Genomic DNA, 26,298 nt, shown 5'->3' on the forward strand with positions numbered 1-26,298 from the left:
AGAGAGGTGGTCAGACTACATGGTCTCCCAAGTAGTATAGTTTCTAATAGAGATACTAAATTTGTGGGGCATTTTTGCAGGACATTGTGGAAGAAGTTGAGAACAGATCTAAAATTCAGTTCCACGCATCACCCGCAGACTGATGGCCAAACAAAAGTCTGGGCAATTTGCTGAGATGTTTAGTTGGGGATAAGCCCAAGGGGTGGGATTTGATTCTACCACAGGCAGAGTTTGCTTATAATAACTTTGTAAATAGGAGTACTAGAAAATCACCATTCCAAATTGTATATGGGAGTAGCCCAAGGACTGCACCAGAGCTGAGGAAGATAGAACAAGGGGAGAGGACAAGTGCTGAAGCTGAGGAATTTTTTTAATATATCAAGCGTCTACATGAGGAGGTTCAAGAAAACATTACCAAGATGAATCAAGAGTATAAAGCTAGGGCTGATCAAAGGAGAAGACATAAGGAATTCCAAGTAGGAGATTTAGTTATGGTGTACTTACAAAAAGAAAGATTTCCAGCCAGTACTTACAACAACCTGAAAATGAAAAAATTTGGCCCATGCAAAATTCTAAAGAAACGTGACTCAGGAAATGCATATGAGGTGGAACTGGCAGATGGTATTCACATTTCTCCTATTTTCAACATTGCAGACTTAACAGAGTATCATGATGATGGTGTAGATGATGAGCCAATGTTAGAGCCATGTCCAATTCGTGCTTCTAAGAAGGAGGAGATAGAAGACATTCTAGATCATTGTGTGGGTAGGAGTACCAAAAATAGGCAGTATGAAGAGTATTTGGTGAAGTGGAAAGGATGGTCGATCGAGGACTCAACTTGGATTTTAGTAGCTGAGGATTCCCATTTGGGATTTCCTCTACCATTCATAAAGTGACAGGGTCACTTTTCAATCTACCCTGGGTGTCTGATGTAGGAGCATCTAGAGGTATAAGGGCAATCATAGATCACCCAAAAAAATATACTTAGACTTAGTTTCTATTTCATGTGTTTTCATTTTTGGATACCCATTTGGGTCAAATAAAGGTTCCAACTCTCACAATTCCACTATTAGTGTTCGTGTAAATCTTGAAAAAAATAGGAGTATGTAATTGAGCCATCATTTTGGTGAACTAGGAGGTGTAAATTGGCTAGATAAATGTAATTGTAATTTAGAGCATTGCAGAAAAAGAATCAAGTCAAAAGGCCCCACGGTTTGAAAGTTATTGTAGTTTTTCAGGTTGTGGAGACCTCCTAAGAATGCTTCAAAGTTAGGTTAGGGGCATTATAAGACCTTGAAAAGGACCAAAAAATGGGGGACGATCCAAGCTGTCCATAGGGCTATAGAGCACTTTGAGAGCTTTCCAAAAATGTAAACGGTTCGTCAATCGGAGCTACGGTTCAAAAGTTATGCCTCCCAGAAGTTCAGTTACCATTTCTAGATTCTTCTAGATTTGCATCAACTTCTAACGCAACTTCTGGAACCTTCTATTTGGTTTGTGGTTTCCTACTAGCACTTTCTAGAATGTACTCCTAGTCCTTAACCCTCCGGGGTCTATTTAAGGAGATTTCAGGCATTGTAAAGGCAGTTCGGAGTGGAGTTTGAGTGGAGGTACTGAAAGGAAAAATTATCTCCACATTTATGCTATTGTAAGCCCTTAGGGCATGTTTTGAAGTTTATTTTCTCTGTACTGAATGTACTAGCTTATTTTTCAGTTAATACAATTTTCCTTTTTTCTGTTGTGTCCATTCTGTTCTTGGGTTGTGTCCCCATCAAATTTGTCCTAATTGGTCCTAATATATTCTAAGGTTTTGTAATGGGTCTTGGGGCCATTTACAATCCATTATGACCCCTTATGATACATTAGAATCATTAACATCCAATTTGTGTGTCCTATTATAGTTAATGTGTTCTAAGGGATCCTAATAGACCCTAAGTTTTCCTATGACCACTAAGAACTCATTATGTCCCTTCATGATATATTAAGACCACAATTTAAAATCCAAGAGGAAACATTAGGACTGATTACAACCACTTAGGAACTATTATAATGCCTTTGGACATAGTAGTGTATTGTATGATGGTGAATGTGTTTAGAGGGGTTATAATTGGTTCTTATGAGTCCTAATGGCCCCTAATGGATTATAAGGGTTCCTAATGGGTCCTAAAAGGTCATGGGACCACTTAAAACACATTAGAACCCCTTAAGACATGTTAGGACCCATTGGGGCATATTATAACCCATTAGTATGTCTTAAATGCCCCTTAAGATTATCTAAGAGGCATTAATGGATTGTAATATGTTTTAAATGGTCATAATGTGTACCCTAAATAGTATTAATGGGTTTTCAAACCACATAGAACCAATCATGATCTGTTGTGAGATATTAGGACCACTTAGGACACATTACTATATCTTGCAATGGTTAATGTGTTATAAGAGGCTTTAATGGGGTCTAATGGGTCCTAATGTGTGCGAGTAGATCGCAATGTGTCGTAATGAGACCTAATGTGTACTAATGGGTCCTAAAAATCCTTAATGTCTCCTTAGAACATCTAACTCATTAAGGCACATTAGACCTCTAAATGGTGTCCTACAATGACTAATATGCTATAAAGGCTCATAATGGGTCATAATGGTTCTTAGGAGGTTGTAATTAGTCTCAAGGATTCCTAGAACCACTTAAACCCACTAAAACTTGTTAGGAAAAAATAGGATTGAATAGGACACATTACAACCGTAAAGTGTATCCTACGATGATTAATGTGTTCTAAGGGTTCGTAAAGTGTGTTAATGGTATGAATGGGTTCCAAGAAGTCATAATGGGTCCTAAGGTTTCCTATGACCACATATGACCCATCAAAACCTCTTGGAAATATTAGAATGTACTAGGACACATTAGAAAAGATTACTTTTAGGACTTATAACCCTTTCTGATAACCCTTTCTAATAAATCATAAGCATTTATAACCCTTTCTGATAAATTACAAGCACTTATAACCCTCCCCATATCCCTTCCTCCCTCTCTCTCCTCTTCCTCCTTCCCTCCATCTCACTTAACATGGTTAACATGATTAAACATACATGTCAATTATCAACATACAAATAGCATATAATCAATACAATGAGTAATGATCTTTAAATTATGATGTACAAGTGAAGGGTTATTAATTACAATCAATAGTAATTTGAAACTTCAAACAAACATTAATTTAAACATGCTTGAATGTAAAAGTAATGAAAAAAATAGGAGGCCATTACTTAAATTTACAATTAATTTATAATATCAAGTGCACACCTTTAACTTTCAAATAGAAGTTAGCTCCTATTTTTAAATTTGTTTGTACAACATATTTCACAATATATGTAAGACAATTTCAATGATAAATATATAGAAGTGAACTCAAAATATAAAATTGGTATAACACATCTCTTCAATTGAAGTCCTATAAAATAAAATTGTAAAACAAAAACACATGTTAATAAACACATAAATTGATATGTGGTATTTGAACTATGTAAATATATGTGTAATTTCTATGTACTCACTATGTGGAATTGCACAAGATGTTGATGCTCAATACACTTTAACACTTAAATTTGTATAAATTGTAATTGAGACCTGAATAAGAGGAATATATATAAGTTCTCTAATTTGGTATTGACAGCACAAACATACATGTAATTAAATTATATAACTACATATATAAAAATAACACAATAAAGAAAAAACTTACATGTTTTTTATTTAAATTTAGTCATCCCACTATACCATCTACATCCTCTCTCTTTTGCAATGCATCTATGATTGTCTCATGCTCATCCATTGAAATTTTCCATAATACCTTATTGGTAGGTCTCCCTTTATATCTTTCTAATTTGATTTTCGTTGCCACAACCAAACGAGAATAGTGTAAAATCTTCTTTTCAGATTGATAGTCTTCAAATGCTGGTAAACTATTTCTTCTTGTTAGGTATCTACGTAGCCAGGTGCTAGCTACAACAACACACCCAACTAGACACTTAGAAGCATCATCATCTACTTGATAACATATAAATTTTTTCTTAGGTTCCACGCATCTAGCAAGCCAATAATCATTATGTTCATCATTATTACTAGGTGCAATAACATCATAAACATGTCCTACAAGGTAAGATAAAGTAGAGAAACACTTTAATCACATGAGTACATATGCAAATTATATAAATTGAATCATGAGATCACAACAAAATCTAATTAAATTGTGCATACCAAGTTCTATGAGGTATGAAATATGATCATAGTCTTCTAATGCAAAAGTAACATTATGGCCTTCATTTACTATATCATCTTGAAAATGCATGTCAGTAGGTGCTAATGATTTTTGTCTCCAATCTTCAACCCATTCTATATTCTCACATTCTTCTCGTTCACCTGCAAGACAAAATTGACAAAAGCAAGCAAGCTCCCTAGTCCATATAGTCCAAGTGTTAGAATCTAAACTCTTAAATGAATGCCAATTAGTTGACCCACAAATTGTATCATAGTCATATCTTGAAAGGATATTCTTGTTTTCAACTAGGTAGAAGAGATGTTTGATTGTAGAGTTCTCACTTGATCCCGTGTATAAATATTTGTTATACCATTTGACGATCTCATGTGCATTTTTGAATTTACCTTTTTCCTCAAATTTTAATTGCTCTCTACTAAGGGCTCTCTTCATGCATGCACCAACACCATCATGTTCTCTTTTACCATGTCCAACCTCAAAAGAACTCCACACATTTTGGATGTTAGTTTTCCTATGTGTCCTACTCAACCAATAGAACATTCTAGAATTCTTGAATCATCCTGTACAATTATCTAACCATATACAATGTTGTGTCATTTGAATTTGTCTCTTTTAAATTATCTTAAAAGACCTTGAAACAATATTAGACAAACTCAAATGAATGGTGTTTATTATCACTCATATAAAAATGGTACTCTCTCAATATTTTTTGATCCTCCTATATACTATCAGGTGCATGCCTATAAACTATATGAACATAAATTATTACTTGCATTGAATTTTAATATTGTGGTTATACCTCTTCTTGCGGTGCAAGTGTGTAGTTCTCTGCAAAGTCAACAACTAAAAGTATAGTACTAATTGGAAATGTATTCTTACTTATGAAAAATTGTCCATCAAGCCATCTAGCATATTGAGAGTGTATAACATATTTTGGTATGATCACACTCTTAAACTCATCCGTAAATACATGACAACTAACTTTATCTATAACTAGATCACACCTTCTTCCAATCTTCCCATCCTTCAAAGGATATTCAATAGTTTTGAATCTTTTTACTCAACTAATTGTTGTCCAAAAGTAGTCAAAGCATTTTCATGCAAACATTCATCTAACAAAGAAAGATTGTTGCACATATCACATGTATCAGAAAGACATGCATTGAAAAGAAAGTATTGATCATTAGGTGGCTTACAAAAAAAACCTAATATGAAATCCTTTATAGTTTGAGGTGGCATTCTTATACCACATTCCTGCAACATTTCTTTACTATGCATGGTACCACGTATAGATCAAAATACATCATAATGGTAACAAAATTGAATATGAGTTTTACAACAACATGTGATTCTTTCCTTGTTAATACTTACATACCATGGTTTACACTTTTCAAAAGATATGTGACTAATGGTAATATTTAATACCTTACCATCTAAAAATTTTCTAAACAATTCAGTTTGAGTCATGTCTAAAAGGTGTTTAGGATGTGGATCACGTATTTTTGACCCAATTCTCAATTTAATAATATCTCTTGAATTAGGTGATACTCTTGTATTATCATGCCAAAACTTTTTCAATCAAACTTTTGACTTCACTAGTAAGTTTCATATCATATCTCCGGAGTCTACCGCTAGAAGTCCATAAAATATTTGTTGGATCACATTCAAAGTTAACCCTTCTCTTTATAGCTCTTTCTAAAGTCTTATAATCTGCATTAAGATATCCACTTATTTTGCTAATCAATCTTTTTTCAGTTGTTGATTTGTTAACTAAAGCTATTGTTATTGCTCATCGTGCTACATTCTTATCTTTATACTAACTTCTCTTTCTGATAACATCAAAGGCACTAGCAATAGTGGATACAACTTGTTTTAAAGACTTTTTTTTATTCTTGATTTTTGCATACATTCCCAACCTTCTCATTACTTTTCGCATTTTAGACATTTTAATTAGTTGCAACATCAACTGACATTGAAACCCAAATTTCTTATTATAAAAAAAATGTTTGTACAATCTATTAGAATGTTTCCTAATTTGTCTCCATGAAACCAATCGCTCAAGATTATCTAGCACATCATTAGGAATATGAAAATTATGTTCAGACACTTTACTATCATTCTGACATGTTTGTTTAGTAGCTAGTGTTTCTATGTCCACATTCATGCAATTTTAATTTTTAATTGACATTTCATTTTCACTGTTATTTGGGATTTAAATCTCATTTTCATTTTTTCTTGGTATTTCTTTTGGGGCATGCATTTCAATTGGAATTTTTTTTGCATGATCGTTTGACAATTTATTCTCAGGAAGAAAATCTAAATCATTTAAATTGTAACCTGCTTCTAAAAAATCACCAATTTCAACACGAAAAAAATTTGAGTGTTTGGAGACACAGTTGTATTGAATGCATGATTAGAATGTGCACCTAAATTTTTTTGTATTGGGTTCTCTTCTTTGACCTCTTCATCCATCTTGGTATCCTCAATGTCTTTCTCCTTTGAAACATTGTTCAAGTTTCTAATTATTTATCTTCTCTCTCGTTGATGTCATGCTTCATTCTCTTTATTTGCTACAATCTCCTCATCTCTTAGAACTTTTTCTTTCTTCTTTCTTCATTGTTTTGATCCCATTTTTGCACCAATTTTGAATTTGAATCAATAGCTCACAAATTGTATAAGAAGACAAGAAAATAGAATATCTATGACAAAATTCATTGTAGCAAATTGAAACCATTATTCAATCATTTCAATCATTGAAAGTTGGTCTATGGGGAAGCTTTTGGGGCCCAAAGGATACATAAGAAATAGGTACCTCATTGTTTAAAAATTGGGTACCCAATTTTTGAATTACAAATTGGGTGCAAGATTCTTGAGACATGAGAGGGAATTTGGTATGGCATGCGACTTTTGCATGGGAGTTTTCCTTGGGGAAAGGCATGGCATAGGCTTGGTCCCACCAAGCCATGCTCTTATGATCCATTTTTTCCTAAGGTATTTAATCGACAATTTCTAGAATTGTCGTAATTTTTTTATAGTCGTCCCCATTGAATTTTTTGATGAAACAAAAACCCATTATATGTTTTACTGTTCTAATTCCAAAAATGTAAATTTTATAGCATTATTAGTTTACTTGTTATTTTTCCATTATTTATTAATCAAAACTATCTCTTAAACGTTAAAAAGTGACATTCACTAAAACTTTAATAACTTTTTTATTTTATAATTTTTCTTAAATTAATTTATATGTCATTAATCTGCATACAATTCTTTGAGGTTTAAAAAAAAAATTGAAAAAAGTGAGATTTTGATAAAATTATGTGATTCGTACACGAGAGGTTTTGAAATTTACCTTTATAGCCAATTAATAATTAATAATAATAAAATTATTTAATAAAAAGTTAAGGAAAAATATTGTCATCAATCTTAGGTGTATTAGGTAACTCCCTTTAAAATAATTTGCAAAAAATAATTTATTTGTGTCAAATTATGGTGTTCGTACACGAATGTGGTATGGTCCTGAAATAGGCATTTTGAAAAATTCATTTTTAAAGATCCATACCAAAAAAAAAATCTATCACATGGGTACACAAATAAATTACATATTCAAAAACCAGATTCCGAACACTAAAGTTTTATTTCTAAAATTTTTTTACATTCAATCTCTAAATGCCTCAAATTTTGACATCAATTGACAAAAAAAATTCAGAAATAGGAAAAACACTTCCACTTTTTGGCCAAAAGTGAGACCCAACTTCTTCAACTAACCCATGTTCACAGTGAACATGTTTAATATGTTTGCGCCAACCAATGATACATGCAATTAGCGCATTTTGCAAAGTTTTTGGATTTTCTTTGTCCCACCAAAGTGGAACCCATTATTGTGGGTTCACCCTTTGCTAGAATGACTTTGTGAGAGGTGAATAGGTACTTTCCAAGAGGAATAGACATTTACATTGAAAATATGGGAGGGAAAATGCTAGAGGCCATTCCCAACCACATCAATATGAATGCCAAGATTCCCTTCTGTCAAATGATTTCTCAATATAAATAAGTAAGAAAAATTCATTTCTCTGATCTCTGGAGTTGTTCTAGCCTATGGAGAGTGCTAATGGGCCTAACTTAAATATTACATACTTAAGAATGGTCATACTAATACCATGTACGAAAATCAATGTAGGATTGGAAGGAATGTTATGGAGTGAGAAATCTATTTAACTTGGAAGGGAAATGTGGGAAAATGCTAGGCTTTCTTGTGCTTCTATATCTCCATCATATGGAAGAATTTTTTGTGGATGTGGGAGGATATATGAAGTTACAAGTTAAACTCAAATTCATAGAAGATTCTTGGAAGCATTCAATTCTCTTTTCATTGGGGGAAATATAGGAAAAGCTTTTGTTCACCTCACACCCTATTCATAAGCACACTGTATTTTATTTTTCTCATTTGGAAATGTGATCAAAACATTCTAAAAAGCCTCTATCATACTAAACATTCCCATGCTAAAAAATATTATTATCTAGTAGATTCTAGCTATGGAGAATGCAACTTATTGTGTGGTGTAGGATTTTCTAGAATTATGTACTAATTTATGTATTTTTATAAATACAGATATTTTATATTACTTTATGTTAAAAAATAAAGGATACACACTTTGCTCTATTTTAGAAAGCTAAGAACATGAGGAAGAACAATTTGTAGTGGAGGAACAACCAAAACATCAACATTAACACATTCTTTTCTATGAACCAAAATTACATGTATTGCCATGAACTGGTCAAGTCCACTAGAAACCAAGTTAGGATCAAATACAGGTTAATACATTTTTCCATATAGGATGCTGATTTTGAAAACAAGAAACTATGATTCTCATTGTTAAGAATGAATTTAGAAAATTTTATGAAACTGCCAATAGAAATGAAACCATCTTCAAGTCTATGATAATTGATCAAATGATGATGATCCTCCATTTTAACTAATGGTTGTTTTATTTTTCTTTGCAATATGATATTCATAAACATGGCTAGTATATTTTCCTCTACAATATGATATTTATAATAAAAAGAGTTTCCTTATTAAAAGTCATTTTGTTTCCACTAATATAATGAGACTTCATTAGTAGAAGATACCATGGATAGTGATTAAGTATATTTCTAGTCACTATGATAAGAGCATATTTACTTATGGCTCTTAATAAAAAGTGCTAAAAAAATCTTACTAAGTGTTAGTTTGTTTCACTAATATAATTTGAGATGTAATTACTAGAAGATACCATGGATAATGATTAAGTATATATATAGTCAATATGATAAGAGTATATTTTCTTATGGCTCTTAATAACAAGTGCTAACAAAATCTTATTCTTGAAAAGTCATTCTATTTTTTCAAGGCATCAACAAGGCACAACTTGGAATCTTTCAATATAAGACAAAAATCATTTTCTTATCTTCTTAAAACTATGGTTCCAATTAAAATGACTTTTTCCTATTTTCTCAAAAGATCAAGAATATCATTAAATATATCTTTAATCTATGCTTTGAATTATATCTAATATTCATCATTAAAATGAGGAAATAATGAGTATAAAATTGTGGATATGAACCTCAATATTTAGTAATCATTATTTTTTCATTTTAATGATAATTCACTAGGCATTAGTTTAAACATATAGATTATAAATATATATACAGTTCAATCCATAAAACTTACATTGAAATTCCAAAAATGAAATTTTACTTTTTCCAATACTATGTTAGCATTTTCGCCACAAACATTATTATAATCAAAATGAAGAAAGGATTGTGCAAGACAAGATCATGATACTGGAAAGTACTAGAAACAAAATTTGGAAATTTGACAAACAAATGAAAGTGAAAGAAATACCTCCACCCATACCCTCGATGATGAATTCCAATTCTTTGATAGCTGACTTTTCTTTTATCCTCACTACAAGGTAGATAAATGAAATATTTTTACTTGTTATCTTCATAGCTATTTCATTAGACATGTGTGCAAAATAGAATAGAATTAAAAATTTCTATAAATGTTAATAGATTTTTTATGTGCTCATGAAATTGAATGATTTCAAACGAACCCACTAAAAATCAATTTTTTTTGAATGTGAAGACTCTGAACTACATTTCAAAGTGATGACTAATAGGGTTAGTAGAGAAGAAGAAACAACAATCAGATTGTGAAGAATCTTTAAAACATGTGATGTATCTAAGCTATTGGTCTCCTTCATTAAATGTTTATATTTTCAATATGAAACTATGTCCCCTCTTGATAATCGTAAATTATCTTTTCACAACTAGCTAGAAGTAGAGATGTAAGGCTATACATCCAAATTGTCATATTCCAATTCAATCAGCCCCAATTTTGTAAATTTTTTTTTTTTCTTTTAATGAATAGATTATCAGATTAGTAGTGCAAAGATTCCCCTAGATTTCACAAATCAAAGAAATAAGAGGAAAATGATGAGAAATCTAAAAGGGTAATCAATTAGACTTCACAATCAAACAATCTTTTACTTGAAATCTTAATAAATAACACCGATGCTATTGCAAAAGGCAACGAAAACATGTTATTTTTAACCTAATTCATCTACTAATTTCATCTTTTTACCTTTTATTAAAATAATATATACACAAATATGAAATTCATATAAGATTATATATGGAATTTGTATAGCCTATAAGATAGTTAGTGCTCTCTCTCACACATATAAATGAAATTTCTTAGCACATAGCTCTACAATCTTTAATAGTTATAGGAACTCTATCATATGAAACTTTTTCTCGACAAAACATTAAAAACTCTAGAACTAAAGACTCAGATGCCTGACATGTCAATATTAACTTCACAATTTTTACTATAAACAACTTAAACAAAAATGCTCACTAGAAAAAAGAAATATGACATTTCTAGTTTAAAGCTTCCAATTATTATGAAACTGCTATTAAGGAAGTTGGATATCTTAAATATTGGTCAATACATCTCCTTCAAGATGCTCAAGCATCACATATTTGTTCACATGCCTAGATGGATCTACATGATGTGGAGTAGGCATAATGCCTTCTATACTTTCCTTTAATGAATATATTATCATATTAGTAGTGCAAAGATTCCCTTAAGAAAATTGATTCGATGAAACCCTTTCCAAATAAATTATGCAATAAGAAAAGTTGCAGATTTCTACCACTTAGTGATACACCTGAAAGTGCCAAAGTTTTAATCTCAAGCAAGTCTTCCGATTGAACAATGAAGGAAGTGCCCAATCAAGCTTCGTTCAGTATTTTGACATCTTCTCCCTTCCCCACTAGACTAATGAAAGCTACAAAATTCGTGATGTTTAGGTAGTCAATTCCTCCATGAGAAATTCCATATAAATAACATGTCAAACATCTACAATGGAAACTCAAAATGCAAACCATATAAGGGGATTGATCAATAACTTGTCAAATATTTGCAATGGCTACCTCTTACCTCAAATAGCTCTTGTGCATGCTGACCACATCCAACTAGCTCCTCCAACCAAAAAATAAAATTTGATGCTATTTTTTAACTTATGAACCTGATTTGGCCAAAATTTTGACCAACTTGGGAAACCCTAATTTGGTCAAAATTTTGACTAAATTGGGCATAAAATTTTTTTTTAAAATCATAGGCAAATATGGCCTTTGGTCGAAAAAATTGGTAGAAAAACAAGGGGAAATGTACTAGTGAGGAAGTATGGGTAGGCCTAGGTAACACATAATAGTTGGGGCTTAAATAAATGTTTTCCACTATGACAAATTGTTTCAACTCAAATTGAATAATGTGAACACTTTGTCAATGTTCCTCTTTTCCAAAGCACTTGAGAAAACATGGGCTAAGTGTTTGAAGAATATCAACTTTAGGCGATTTCAATGTTTGTGTGTTTATAGATCAACTTTAGGACATTTCAACATTTGTGTCATTGATTATTATTAGTTCATGGTCAATAATTTTTAATTTAAAGAAAATTCAAAAAATTGAACAAATTTTATTTTGTATATAATAATGTTTAAGTTTTAATTGGTTAGCATTTTAAATATTTTTAAAATTAAAAGAAAAAAAAAAAATCTAAACCATAGATAAGTATGAGTTAATTGTAATAATGACATTTTAAAGAAAGTACACCACCTATCTATGAGATTGAAAAATTGCACTCCCTAATTGACATGTACACAACAACAATCAACTCAATGTAATGAAAAAAATTGTGATGAATAAATTTGTAATTTTCATAAATTTAAATCATAATTTTAAAAAATTAGTAAAAACCAAATAAATAAATTTTAATTTAAAATTATAAGACATTAAAAATATAAATGTTAAATAATTCTTCATATAAATTCATTATATTAATTAAATTACTTTTTTGGGTTCAATTATTTTCTTTCAAAATAGGCTATGGTCAAAACTAGCCCTTGTTAATATAATTTCTTATTAAAATCTTGCTCAAACTGAGCACTTCTTAATGTTATTTTCATCATACAATTTCTTATTAAATTCCGCCTAACAATGTATTTAATCAGATCTATAGGTAGATACATGATCCTGCCCATCACAAGCAGCCTAAAGAACCAGTTATATTCTATAACAAGCACAAGCACTCATCTAACTCCACGCAAATTCATAGGCCACGGGACAATATGGACACCACATCGTCTAGGCAAAGCCCGCCATATCAACAATATAGCGAGCCAGTCAGCTACAAAACGTGGCAAAAAAAATTTGGGCCACATGGATACAAGATCAAATGATTTATCAGTCCTAAAATTTAAAATAATGGTAAAATTACTCGGCAAAATGGAATTTTAACATTTAATCAAATGTTATTAGTCTCTGCCTATTATTAGTTGCCTATTATAGGCAGGGTACTAATGTCTTTTTACCTCCCTGATAATTTTTTGGAGAACAATTACTCTATTTCTAAAGTTATTTCTAAAGTTCAACAAACTTTCTATTTTAAAATTGTTGCCCGGTTATAAAATTCTTTCAATTTTATAAGCCATTGTTAATTTTTAAAACTTGCCTAGTTTTAAGCCTTAAATGGATCATTCTATCTGTGAAATTTGCGAGTCTTTAAGCCTCTACGTCTCCGGCTCGTTCCCAACTCCGCACATCATTTGAAATTTTTAAAATCCAACTTCTGAGCCTCCAGATATAAAAGGTTAATGATTGCCGCCTAAACACGTATTTCTTAACCTTTAACTTCTTAAAAGGTTAATGTTAACCATCAAAAACGTGTTTTTCTTAACCTCCAAATAAAAGGTTAATGTTAACCACTAAAAATATGTTTTTCTTAACCTCTCCTATAGGTTAATGATAGCATTCGAAAACAAGTTTTTCCTAACCTAATCTCTCAAAAGGTTAGTGAGAGCTACCAAGAATACATTTTCATTAACCTCTATAAGGTAGTTATTAACCTGGTAAGGTGATACATGCAACATTGTTAATAATGCAGTAGCCAGATAGAAGATGAAGAAAAGCTTCTTTACACCCAAGGAGATGCAGAGCATGGAGGAGATTAAGGAAGGGCCTTGGTAGTCTACGCTCCAATTGTTCTCAGAAGTTTGTTATTTGACCCAATGCTTCTCGTCAACGTTCTGAGTGTTATTAAGAAGTTGAGGTCTCAGATAAATTGAAACTAAGCATGATTCTCCATCTTTTGTGAAAGATTGAGTGAGGTGCTTCAACAATCTAGTGTGTTTTTTTTGATATGTTGGATGTGATATTTCCGGACAAAAATGATGCAATGAGAGTAAAACGCGAAGAATTGATTGATGGGAAGCATTGATAAAGCACGCCAAATATTTGATGAAATGCCTAAACGGGATATTATCCCATGGAATGCTCTAATTATAGGCTACACTCGGGGTAGAAGCATTGGTGAAGTGTAGAAACTGTTCGAAAAGATGCCAGAAAAGAAATTGATCTATAAATTTCTACTCAAATGCCTTGTTGGGAAGCAAACTTCATATTCTAAACAAGACCATGCTTGATAGAATGTTCTAGTTCCTAGCCCATAGCACATTAAAAATCAGTAAAGGGAAAGTTGGAACGCTTGCTTGTTATCACCTCACTGCGTGAAAGAAGTGGGAGATGTCTTAATTTGAATTACCAATGTGTCATGAGATCCAGGCTACAAATATTGTTAAAGACGCAATAACAGTGCGCCACCTCATTCAACGTTGCGGTTATCATGATGAGCGAGCAATAATATGATGCCAAGTTTTGAATGTATTCCGCCCTCCTCCCACGTCGAACCACAAACCTTTAGCGCAAAGCATTGAGCCATTGCATGTGAGCAAGAAAAACAATCTCATTGCAAGTCACATTTGGCGCCACCCCGTCCACTCTAACTGCACCAGCGGATAAACCTGATGTTCGTCACCTTAACTCATGGTAGACGCTTCTATGTTTGTGCCGTGCATCGACATTTGGTATCCTCTCCAAGAATCACTTACGGTTCCTATTCAATCATTTTATAAGCGGTGACAGTCAAGGGAGTAGAAACGTATGATATTGAAACTGAAACTTGTACGCCTTCATAAATTACGGAGTCTCTTCTACCTTTCTAACGAGGAGAAGAATAGAGGGTTTCCATAGGCATTGAAATGAGATAGATGATGCCATAGCTCGATTGGTGAAGGTACAGTACCAGCCGCAGGTCCAAGCATAACATATCGACCCAGCCCGAAATGCCTTCATTTCCTAAAGTCATTAAATATAATTTGTGAATAGCACCCATCTGCAAACATGAATGGAGAACTGTCTAGCTCTGGTGTTGGTGAAGACAAGATACGAATCCATGGACGTGCAATGAGGAATGCAAGCAGCTCCTGAGATCGCCCCTGATTTGTTTGATGTAATGCCAAGATAAAAAAGGGGGGGTGATGGACACAAACATGACATATAGAGTGCTAGGGGAGCACACGAAATGTTTGACAAAATACCCTTTCCTGACCTGCAGCTTTGGAAACTCCACTCATTAAGTCACGCGAGTTCGAATTAGCATTCTTATTTTCTTTATAACTCGGCATATTTGAGAAAAGGATTAGAAATCAAACCATGAAGTACAAATATCAGAGGCTGGATTATGCTCCTATTTTAAGAAGTACGCTTCTAGATATCGGTGATACCATTTTAGGAAATGTTTGTCTTCAAGACTTCTGGTCATCTCTTGTAAATGAAGAAAGGACTCCATTAGCTAGAAAAATATTGGAAAGTGGCTTGGCCCAAGCAGGTGGACATCCCATTTCCGTACAATGCCCAAAATTAGTGCTGGAGTGCATGAAGGCTTATCATCCCAGCACTAGAGAAGTTGTTTCGCCGAACAATGAAACAATTTCCCGCCTGGACCCTGCCTCTATTGCTATCATTTTTCGATTGCTCGCTAAGATGCAATATGCCAGCATTGATCTAAGAACTACAAAGGAATATTTTACTGCCAATCAAACTCGATGTTTAAATACTGTGGCAAGATCGTGGTTCTTCCAACCAAGAAGAGGCAAATCTCAATTAGGCAAATCCATTCACAGATCATCACTGAAAGAAGATGTGGCGAACATGGTAACCTCGTTGAGCAGGATCGTTGGTCTTCGGGATTCACACGAGTTTGAAGGTTGGATGTTTCTATTCATTAATATGGTCTGCGAAGGAAAACAATACATTGATTGGGCTGAAATTATCAGTGACTCATTGCACAGACAGCTCATGGGACTTTGGGAAAATGACTACTTTTATATGACTTCATATCTTTTCTATGCAATTGCAAGTACCAAAAGTTGGCCAGGACTTAACCGGCAGGGCATTTATGATGACACAACCATCATTTATAATTATCTTCCTCAAATTCAGTATGATAATAGGCTACACCATTTCAGAAGAGTGAATGACGCATTCACCATGCTAACTGTAAGGGAAATTCAAGGGAACATTGGGCTCAGGATTTCACCAGAGGCAGCGATGAAAGTGCAAAAATACGGAATTGTTTTTATACAATTTCCGAAGTTTACTTATATCCGGCTAGCTGCCTATGATGGATGTCCGTTGATGCTACCTAGATTTGTTGATGATAAATTAGTCTTAATTGAAATGTGCAGGCAAATTAATCAAATCAAAAAACTTTACAGGAACAGGAGGACAGATGAAATAACTTTTCCTATCGGCATCGGATATTATAGTTGTGACACTGCATCAGATGCCAGGAACATTGAAAGATCTATTGCCACGATAAATTTGCATCCTTACACGATGCATTTCCCTTATGATAGTAAGGGCTATGCTGTGAATGAATTGAAGTTAAATCCCAGTCTCGGTCACTTCCCGACTCTAGAAGACTTTTGGGAGGATTGTGGAAATGACTTCGAAGTCGAGAAGAGAGATTGGATGTGGCTTACAGTACGACAGGTAATAGACTTCAAGTTAGACATTGATGTAACAGGCATAGATGATGATGAGGTTTCTTTGGTTGATCCTTATTATTATGAGAAAATTGAAGTGCTAGAGCTCCCTCCTATTGATTGGTCAATTCTCGAGTTGAAACGCTTGAAGGAGAGGTCTTCCTATGTTCTTAAAAGAACAAGAGACTGGATCAGTAAGGTCAGAACCGAAAAAGCAACTAGTGAATCTCAAAATAAAGAAGGGAGAAATAATATAGGGGAATCATCTCAAATGGCAATAGAGGCCACTTCTAGTGAGAAGATACAACAACTGGATATAGATGCTCAAGATCAAGATGAAGATTTGAATCAGCCAGACAAGTTTACAGTCCAAAGGAAAAGAACAAGAATGAAAGGTAGAAGGAATGAAAAAGACCAAAGAAGCCCTCAAATTGTTGAATCACATGTTCTGGTTACATCCCCTCGTGATGTAGCGACTCCTCACTTGAGTCTTCCTCCTCCTGATGTGCCCATAATAGACATTACACAGTTAGATGACCCGTTATCTAATTCGAAAGACATAATGATGGTTGCTGAAAATGTAACAGATGCCGAACAAGTTTCAAAGGTTACACATTCATGGTTCCAAGATAGTCTTCAGAAGAGGAAGAAAGTTGTTCAAATGGTTCCACCTCCATTTGATATGGTCTCTAGCATTCTTCAGAAGCCTCCTAAGGTGAAAAAGGCCAAAGTGATGTCCAGGTTAGCTATTGATAAAACTTCAGGCAATTTGTGTGTGGAATTAGCCAAGCCTATAGTTGAAAAGAATGTTGATGAAGCATCTGAATCAGATTTCATCCTAGAAAATGTTGACCTTGGTCCTTCTAATCCAGAAAGAGAGTTTCAAAATTTTGAATTGATTGTCGCTCAGATGTTGCAAACGGCGAAGAAAGAAAGAAGAGCCAAAGAGCAACTCAAAGAACAACTTCAGATGATGGTAGCTTATGTTAATTCAATCAGCAATACTTCTAATACCCAAGTCGTGGCCACCCCGTCGGTTCTAACAGGTCTTGATGGTATTTTAGATCATACTGTTGTTCAAAGAATCGACCAACAAAAGTCATATAGTATGATGATCGAGGCTTGGATAAACAGGATGATAGAAGATGCTTCAAAACTTATAACCAGAGTAAAAGAGATATGTGGGAAAGCCATCACGCAGATATAGGAAATTTCTAAGGAGCTGGAAAACAGCAAAGAATATAAATCCAACTAGCTAAAAGTAGCTGATGAATTAAAGGAAATGGTCAAGCTGGATACGAGCACCCTACTCCTTGAGAAAATTATTGCTGATCCAAGCGACAACCAAATACGTATCTGGAGTAAAAGTGTTGGTTGGAAGATGATAAACATCAACAAAGGGATCACTGAGTTCGAAAAGTTAATAACTTCTTTGGAGCAACTGAAAGCAAAAAGTACAGATGAATTAATCTCCACTATCACAGGTGGGGTGCCAGTAAGTGATCTTCAGCATATTGATTGTCAGTTTCTCCTTGATTCCTTCAGTGTTCAGATTCATTCGGAGATAGAGAACTGTGTATTAGATGCTGAAACTATGATGAAGCTTAGCCTGGTTGCAGTCACGCTGGGAGATTGTAACATTTCAGCTTATCGGCAGGAGTCAGAAGAAATCCAAGATAGATATCTCACAGCCAAACTTAGGATGGAAAATGTGCTCATTCCAAACTATGAATCAATGATGCTCATCCGAGATGCTTACAGGGCTTTCCGAGATAGATCAATTGTGTCCAGATAGATAGGGCTAATAACTAGAATAATTAGTGATTGTATATGCAAATGTTCTTAGGAACTCTAGCTAAAGTTTTGCTTTTACGAGTTTCCTTGTATAGGTTAATTTTCTTGAGGTTAATTAACCTCACCCAAATCACATATTTGGAAGGTGGTTATTAACCTCAGAGAGGTAGTTATTAACCTCTATGTCTATATAAGGACACCTTTTGGGCTTTGTAAGGGGACTTTTTGGTTGGAACAATAAGGGAACACTATGCTGAAATTTTGATCTAGAGATAAATTTTGGAAAGTATGTACACTTTTTATCTCTGAATTGAAAAATCTCTATTGCTTTCTTGGTGCAAGAAAAAGAAATGAGATGTGCTTTGGGTTTCTTATTTTAAAATCCAAATTGTTATACGTTGTGGTAGACATTCTCATGGTGCTATGCGAGTGTTTACAAATGATAATGAATATGCTTAACAACATTGGTTGCTTTCAAGCGTAGTTCTTGGACACCACTGTTATCGATCTTGTTAACCACAGAGGGTTGTGAGGGCGTGTGGTGCATTCGTCTTCCATGACTCTCTCCTTGAACTTTGAAGTTTTAATTCTTTATTTGAAAATCTGTTAAAAATTATATCATACGAGGGAGCTGCCCCTCAAAACGCAGAGGAAGGCCGGATATCAAGGGCCTATCCAACTGTTGTGAACGGTTTGCCACACACTCCGTTGGGCAATTCTACTGTGACAAATCTGTTTACCAACAAAAATTAATTTATATTGATTTATTACCTTTTTCTAATTGGTCCATTACATTTTTTTGAGGTTTATTTTATTTTTCCATTTCAAAAAATACAATATTTTCTAACATGCATTAATGAGTTCATTAATTGCACTCTAAATTTTACATATTTGTGACAAGTTGATTATTAATTACAACTTTATCTTTTGCATATTTGTCACAAGTTCATTAGAGTTATAGAATAATTACAACTTTATCTTTTGGATATTTGTCACAAGTTAATTAGATTTATTAAAAAGTCATGTTTTTATCTTCCACAACAAAAATAATGTCTTATTAATATTAATATCACAATTTTTACTTTTGAATATAGTATTAAAAAATGTTAATATATTTTATATTATTTTAAAAATTGATTTTTTATTAAAATATATTATTGCTATTAAGAATTGTATTGCTTTATATATATAAACTTTAGTATATATTAATTAAAAAAATTAAAAACAATTAATCTCCAAATTTAACTTATGTAATAAAATTTTGAAAATCTTAAATTTATTAGTTAAAACTATATTCATTCAAATCTCACAATTTTACAATGCATTACATTATGTTGTATATTTTTAGACAATGGCTAGTCGCCACATTATTCTATAAAATTAAAATTTAAAATATTAACTAAAAATCTAAAGTAAATTTGCTAAAATTTATAACTTCTCTTTTCAAACCCATAATTTTAACAAATATTAGGTCCAATTTGTTTCCCTAAAGACAGGGACTCCAGCTCTCAAAGAGCTCTTGTTAGAATATGTTTATTTTGTACTGAAGAAACATTTAGAAAGATTGATTATGTCATGACTGTAGAATTCAATCAGAATATAATATACAAATAAATATCTAATTCTAAATAACTATAATTAATATTCATGTCAGAACAAAGAGCATTAAAATAGTCTCATTTTTTTATAAATCATTTGAAATTCAAAGGCATTAGGGATTTTACTATGAACCCTAGCATCAATAGATTTCGGTACCTTTGTAAGTCGACGTTTTCGTGAATTTAATAAGCCAAACCTGTTTCTACACATGAACTCTAGGAATACAACATCAGGTTTCAAGAAACTAATAATTGCTTCAACATCCTCACAAGACTGTTTGGACAGATGACTTGTTCCAACTAAATACACATTGCAGCTGCCTTTCTCAGATTCACATTGTAATATCACAACTTTTTTTCTCAGCTCTTCTACAAGTTCAATCTCCCCATTTTCCATTCTTTCCTCTAAGGTACAGCTTAAACGCCTATCTTTTAAAAATTCTTACAGCATCTAAAATTTTACAGCAACCACAACATTACAGATATACTGATTTAGAAATTAATGATCTTATTTATAGACAATTGTTTAACATTTTAAAAGAGTCGACTCCAGCAAGCTATATTTAGAAGACATTGTTTATCGGCTTTTAGTTTTAAAGAAACTTCTAATTACTCTTGATAAATTGCAATTTTATTTAGAAAACAAACTACTACAATTTGAAAACGATAAATAAATACTATCATGTTTATTTTAGTTCAAAAATTATTGGCCAGTACGGGGAGAAGATTCTCATCTATTTTTGGTGGTCGTCTTAGGTATTTTAGTTTTCATAACGAACTACATTCAACTGTATATTAGCTTAGCTTTCTTCAGTTTCTGGTCATATGCGGAAAAAAAAACATTGTAGATGCTTTTTATAAAGTGGCAAATTTTTTTATTTGCAGGATTTGATGCATATGCATGATGCAGTTAATAGTTAGTAAGGCCAGTTATCGTCTTCATAAATCACTATTTTTACATATTTCTGAAAATTAAAATACTTAGAGTTAGTCTCAGTTATAATATTGGCGGCCAGGTATTCAATCGGATGTTCTCGACCAATTTGAAAAGAGCTTTTGTATGTACAACTACATAGATTCAATTCCAAAACATTATCCGACTTAAAATAAACTCTGTCAGCATCTCGTTCGCCAGATTGCGGCATAATCCGCGTCCAAACATTTTCTGATTTTGATCTGTTGCTAAAAATTTGAAAAATAATAAATTATTACTGTTTCGTGATTTCTTTTATTGCATATTTTAATGGCGATGCAGTGACTGGCACTTACCTTTTCAATATGTTTCTTTAATAATTAAAATGATTTTTCATTTGTCCTTTAAATCAGATCAAATCGATAGATATTTTAAAATTATTTTTATAATAATATCGGCATAAGCTTTCATGCTTTTATTTTATTTTTTTAACAAATTTTCAAATTAAATAATTTTAAAATATACTACATAAAAATATTTTTAAATAAAAATTATTTTTATATGTATATTTTTATTTGCTAAAAAGTTTATTTTAAGAAGGCTTAATCTCGTTAAAGAAAAATATCCTAAAAATTAAGTCTATGCATGTAAGAAAACTAGTTTTTGTTTACAATAATAATTATTCGTGTATTCTATTAAAAATAATTCTCTTTATTTTGACTTCAATTTAAATATTGAGCTATTTCTAAATTATTATTTTAATTTTATTTGCTAAATTTCACTTTTACTGTAAGTTTGTAAGTTTGTACTTGGGGAGATCTCCAATTATTTTGATATATTAGACTCTCAGGGTAGATGTGGGGGGTCATCATTTGAGAGGCCTGGGGCACGTTGTAACCCTAATGTAGTTAGGGTAGCTGTGTTCAAGCCACAAGGTGAGCATGTGACTATTCCTTCAGTTGTGAAGGAACATGTAGAGGCTAGTGCTCTAGGGACTATTAGAGCTTTGATGCAGACCCTCATTCATTGCATGAGTCCATTAGTTGAAGAGGAGCCTTCTACACGTCACGGTCACATGTGCACTTCATGTGGATCCTTATGCACATTTGGCACTCATGCTATAAATAGTGCAGATGATGGGCTCATCGCTGATCAGTTCCTGAATGAGACATTTGACATTGACACATAATTAAATTATAATTATAATAAACAAATTTGATCACATTTCATATGTATAGTAAATGACTAATTAATTAGCATGTATTGACATTATTCAAAATTCAGGGTCAAAGTGTTGGCGGGCCTAGTAGCGATCCCCTAGCCCCATTTTTCGTCCCCTTGATGAGTCCAGAGGTATGTATCGATTAAATCATTTAAATGAATACATATATTTATAAAGTAATCATATGAAGGATTGACAAAAAAAATTATGCATGTGCATCAGTTCTCTATAGGACCATCGACATTCACTACAGACTCTGAACCTAGACATGACACGAGCTTCGTAAAGGTACATTTTTTCATGTTAATTTAAATCATTTGATTATATTTGTTTCATGTTTCATGTTATATTTAATGTGTATTGTATTACATGCAGCTCTTTACATTGGAGACTCCTCCTCATCTCCGGTAGTCAATCGGTCGTGGAGTGGCTGCAGCTATGGCTAGTTCACAACCATTGACTAAAGTATGAAAGAATTTTCTTGATTTTAGTTGTTGTTCATAATAGTTAGTATCAAAATTTCTAATGTTATTTATAAGTGATTATATTGATTCAATTGTTGTAGGGTCTTGTCACACCTGATCATTCACGAGCCTTCGAGGTGGACTTGCAGAGTGACTATATGATGGCGGTAAGAAAATAATTAATTTTGTGGGTACGTATATTTGATTTTAATGTATAATAATTATTGATTCATATCTACTTTGTTTTTATCAGCTCGAGTTAGAGAAGAGCCTCAACAAGAGGACAAGTGAGCATGTGAAGAGAACTCCATCATCGCCACCATCTCCCTCCACATGATGATTGAAGGCCTCTAGAGATTTTTTCCTTCTCCTCATGGAAAGGAGAAGATATAATTGATAGACATGTACATGTATAGGCATCAATGGACATATATATTGGGTTTTATGTTAGTGGACATATTCGATATACATTTGATGTATATATGACATTTTATATTTGATGTATGACATTTATTTGATGCATGACATTATTAGACTGATGACATTATTGGTTAATATATGATATGTTTGTTCATGTACAACATTATTGGTTATCATAATATATTATGTGTTTGTTAATGTACATGACATTATTGGTTATCATTTTATATTATATATTTGTTCATGTATGACATTAAATTAGATATGTTTGTGTATGACATTAAATTAGATATGTTCATGTATGACATTAAATTCAATACCTAATCAGTTCAAAACTTTGATAGAATATTGATTAACAATAAACTTTATCACTATTTAAGCATAAGTTTATCATTTTCAATATGTCATCGTCATATGATTTATGATCTTGTTCATGTTTAAAGTTTTCCTTCTCTGTCATTTATTTATCAAGCCTAATTCAATACATAATTAGTTTGAGTTTTTGATACAATATTGATCAGCAATAAAGTTTATCAGTGTTAAAGCCAAAAATTTATCATTTGCAATTTATGTCATTGTCATATTGATTTATGATCTTCTTGTTCATGTTTATAGCCTGCCTTCTATGTTATGCATCTAAACATTTATCATAAATTATTATTACAAACATATAACAAATCTGAAACTAAAAACATAACATTACATTAATTCCAAGGTTTAGTTATGATGTAGAGCCTAATAGAATTCTCAAGGTTTAGTTATGATGTAGAGCCTAAGAGGATTCTCATGGTTTCATTAATTCCATATATTAGATCTACCATCATAGAATACCAATTGTAATGGGCACTCATATGTATTCCAATGCATATGTTTCCTTATATGCACAATTGATCAATGTTGTACCTTATAGAAGATAGAATTTTATAGGTAGAATGATGTAGAGGTTAGGGTACAATAAGCACAATGCCAATGTCAATCCAACAAGATAGATTATACACCCAAACTTCTACACCTTGACACAACAATAACACTAAGGGATCATCATTAATCCATACAACTTTACACTAGCAAAAGTGGCTTCACACCCATGAATGGTGGATTCTCACAAATAAGGTTGATCATCATGTTAAGGGGTTCATACCAACACTAAAACCAAGGAACCATGGCCAAACAACAACCCAAACATGAATTTCATAACTCTGTCCTCATAATGCAGCCTCTAGGCTACTAGCCCTTCCAGAGACAAATTAGGCAACAAGTACCATATCTTCCAAAATACCTTAGGAAATAATTAGCATTACAAGTACCCTTTATTTTTTTTGTTATATCCCCAAAAGGGCAAGTGCCGAAGCCACTTACAAGCCTTCCAAAATTGGACTGTTATGCAGGCCTAATTGCCCCAATTAGGTCACCTTAACAAAGGAAGTACCAAAAATCTAGTGAGAAAGACCAAACCAATGCATCCAATTATTAGGTTAGGACAAGGGAAGGTACATTCCAAAGTTTCACTTATTGGTTCAAACCTCGAGGCATGCAAATTAGCAAATTCCATAATGCAGCAGAGTTGTCACATGGTAATGCCAACTCATTTGTGCAAATTCCGTAAAGTAGATCAAATGCATAAGATAATCTTGTCAAAATTTAAGAGACAAGGAAACAATCAAACCCCCTATAGACTTGAGTCCTTATCAATCCAAAATCATGACAAGAGGAACATCATTAACAAAACAACAAATAAAAAGGGGTATGATTTCCTTAGTAATATTTATGTGTTTCAATATGAACTAGACAAAGTATATAATTGAATGTTTTAGGAGATTTTTTTGGCATGCCAGTCAATCCTATTAAAAAATACTTTGCTTCTTCTCACAGATTTTCCTATTTGTGTATGTGTGCACCTCATAAATCAATCAATCTATCACGATGGACACTAGATATGTATGTATATGCCAGGATAGGTCAAATGGTCTAGCAAATTGTGTTATTGATGAGTAGGCTTAGATCTTTTTTCACAAGTCAAATTGTGATAGTGCTAAAGGAATTCAAGTGTGTAATTTTTTAGTCAATCTCATTATCTCATGTTTCATGAGTAGTGGGACACAAGAACCCATCTCTCATCAGAGTGAATAGAACACTTAGCACTCATTGGATCTAGGTGGTTCTCATAGAGTTGAGGTATATGGACTTCCTAAGATGTCACCCACCCCATTACTACTCTTGCTTTAGCACACTTAACTATAAAGTTTTCTCTATGCTTAAACCCACTCTTCCTGCAATACAATTTGTAAAACCTTCAACAAGTGTTGTGCCTTATGAACCATTCATTAGAATTCCCCTTAAGCTCATTGATTGATAAGCAGGAGACATTTCTACAAGAATTCAAATTGTGATATTGCTATCAAAATTCAACTGTGTATTATTTGAGACAAATTCATTGACCCATGTTTCATGAGTAGTGGTTTACATGAATTGATCTCTCATGATGATGAATAGAGCACTTAGCACTCATTGAATCTAATTGAGGCTTAGAGAGGTGAAGTACCAATACTTTTTGGGAGGTCACCCATCCTAGTACTACTCCAACTCAAGTGCGCTTAACTAAAAAGTTTCCCCCATGGTTAAAGTCATTCTTCTTGCAACTCCATTTGTAAAAGCTTCATCAAGTTTTGTGCCTTATGAATCAATCAGTTTATAGAAATACCAAATTTGTTCAAGGGTTTACACAATAGGGTCTAAATGGAAGAAAGCCTAAAAATAACCAAACATGCTAAAAACAAGTTTGAAAAGGCCTAGAAGACCTTAAAACTATTCATTTTGATGGGAGAAGACCTTATGACTCCTTGGTTTGATGGATTGTTCTAGAGACATAGCAGAAGTTACTACATGCTTTAGTACTTCATAACATTCTAGATCATATAGTGACACCCAAATTAATAATAGCAGTAGATAGTTGGGATCCTCGCAAGGAGATAGTGCCGATACATGCATAGTTACATCATTGGCTTCCATTTTTGGGCCAATGTATGGAGCCTTTATATCCAACCATTCATTATAAGTTGGGGAATGTACATGTAGGTTTCTTATGGCTCATTAAGTGCATCACTTCTTGAGATTTTACTTCAACCCAAGATCATGTCATCTTTTCCATATTTTTCCTTATTTATGAGTTGGATATGGGAGTGTGAAT

The sequence above is a fragment of the Cupressus sempervirens genome, chromosome 4, assembly GCF_028749045.1.
Source record: "Cupressus sempervirens isolate cs-2001-9-10 chromosome 4, ASM2874904v1, whole genome shotgun sequence".
NCBI classification, from domain to species: domain Eukaryota; kingdom Viridiplantae; phylum Streptophyta; class Pinopsida; order Cupressales; family Cupressaceae; genus Cupressus; species Cupressus sempervirens.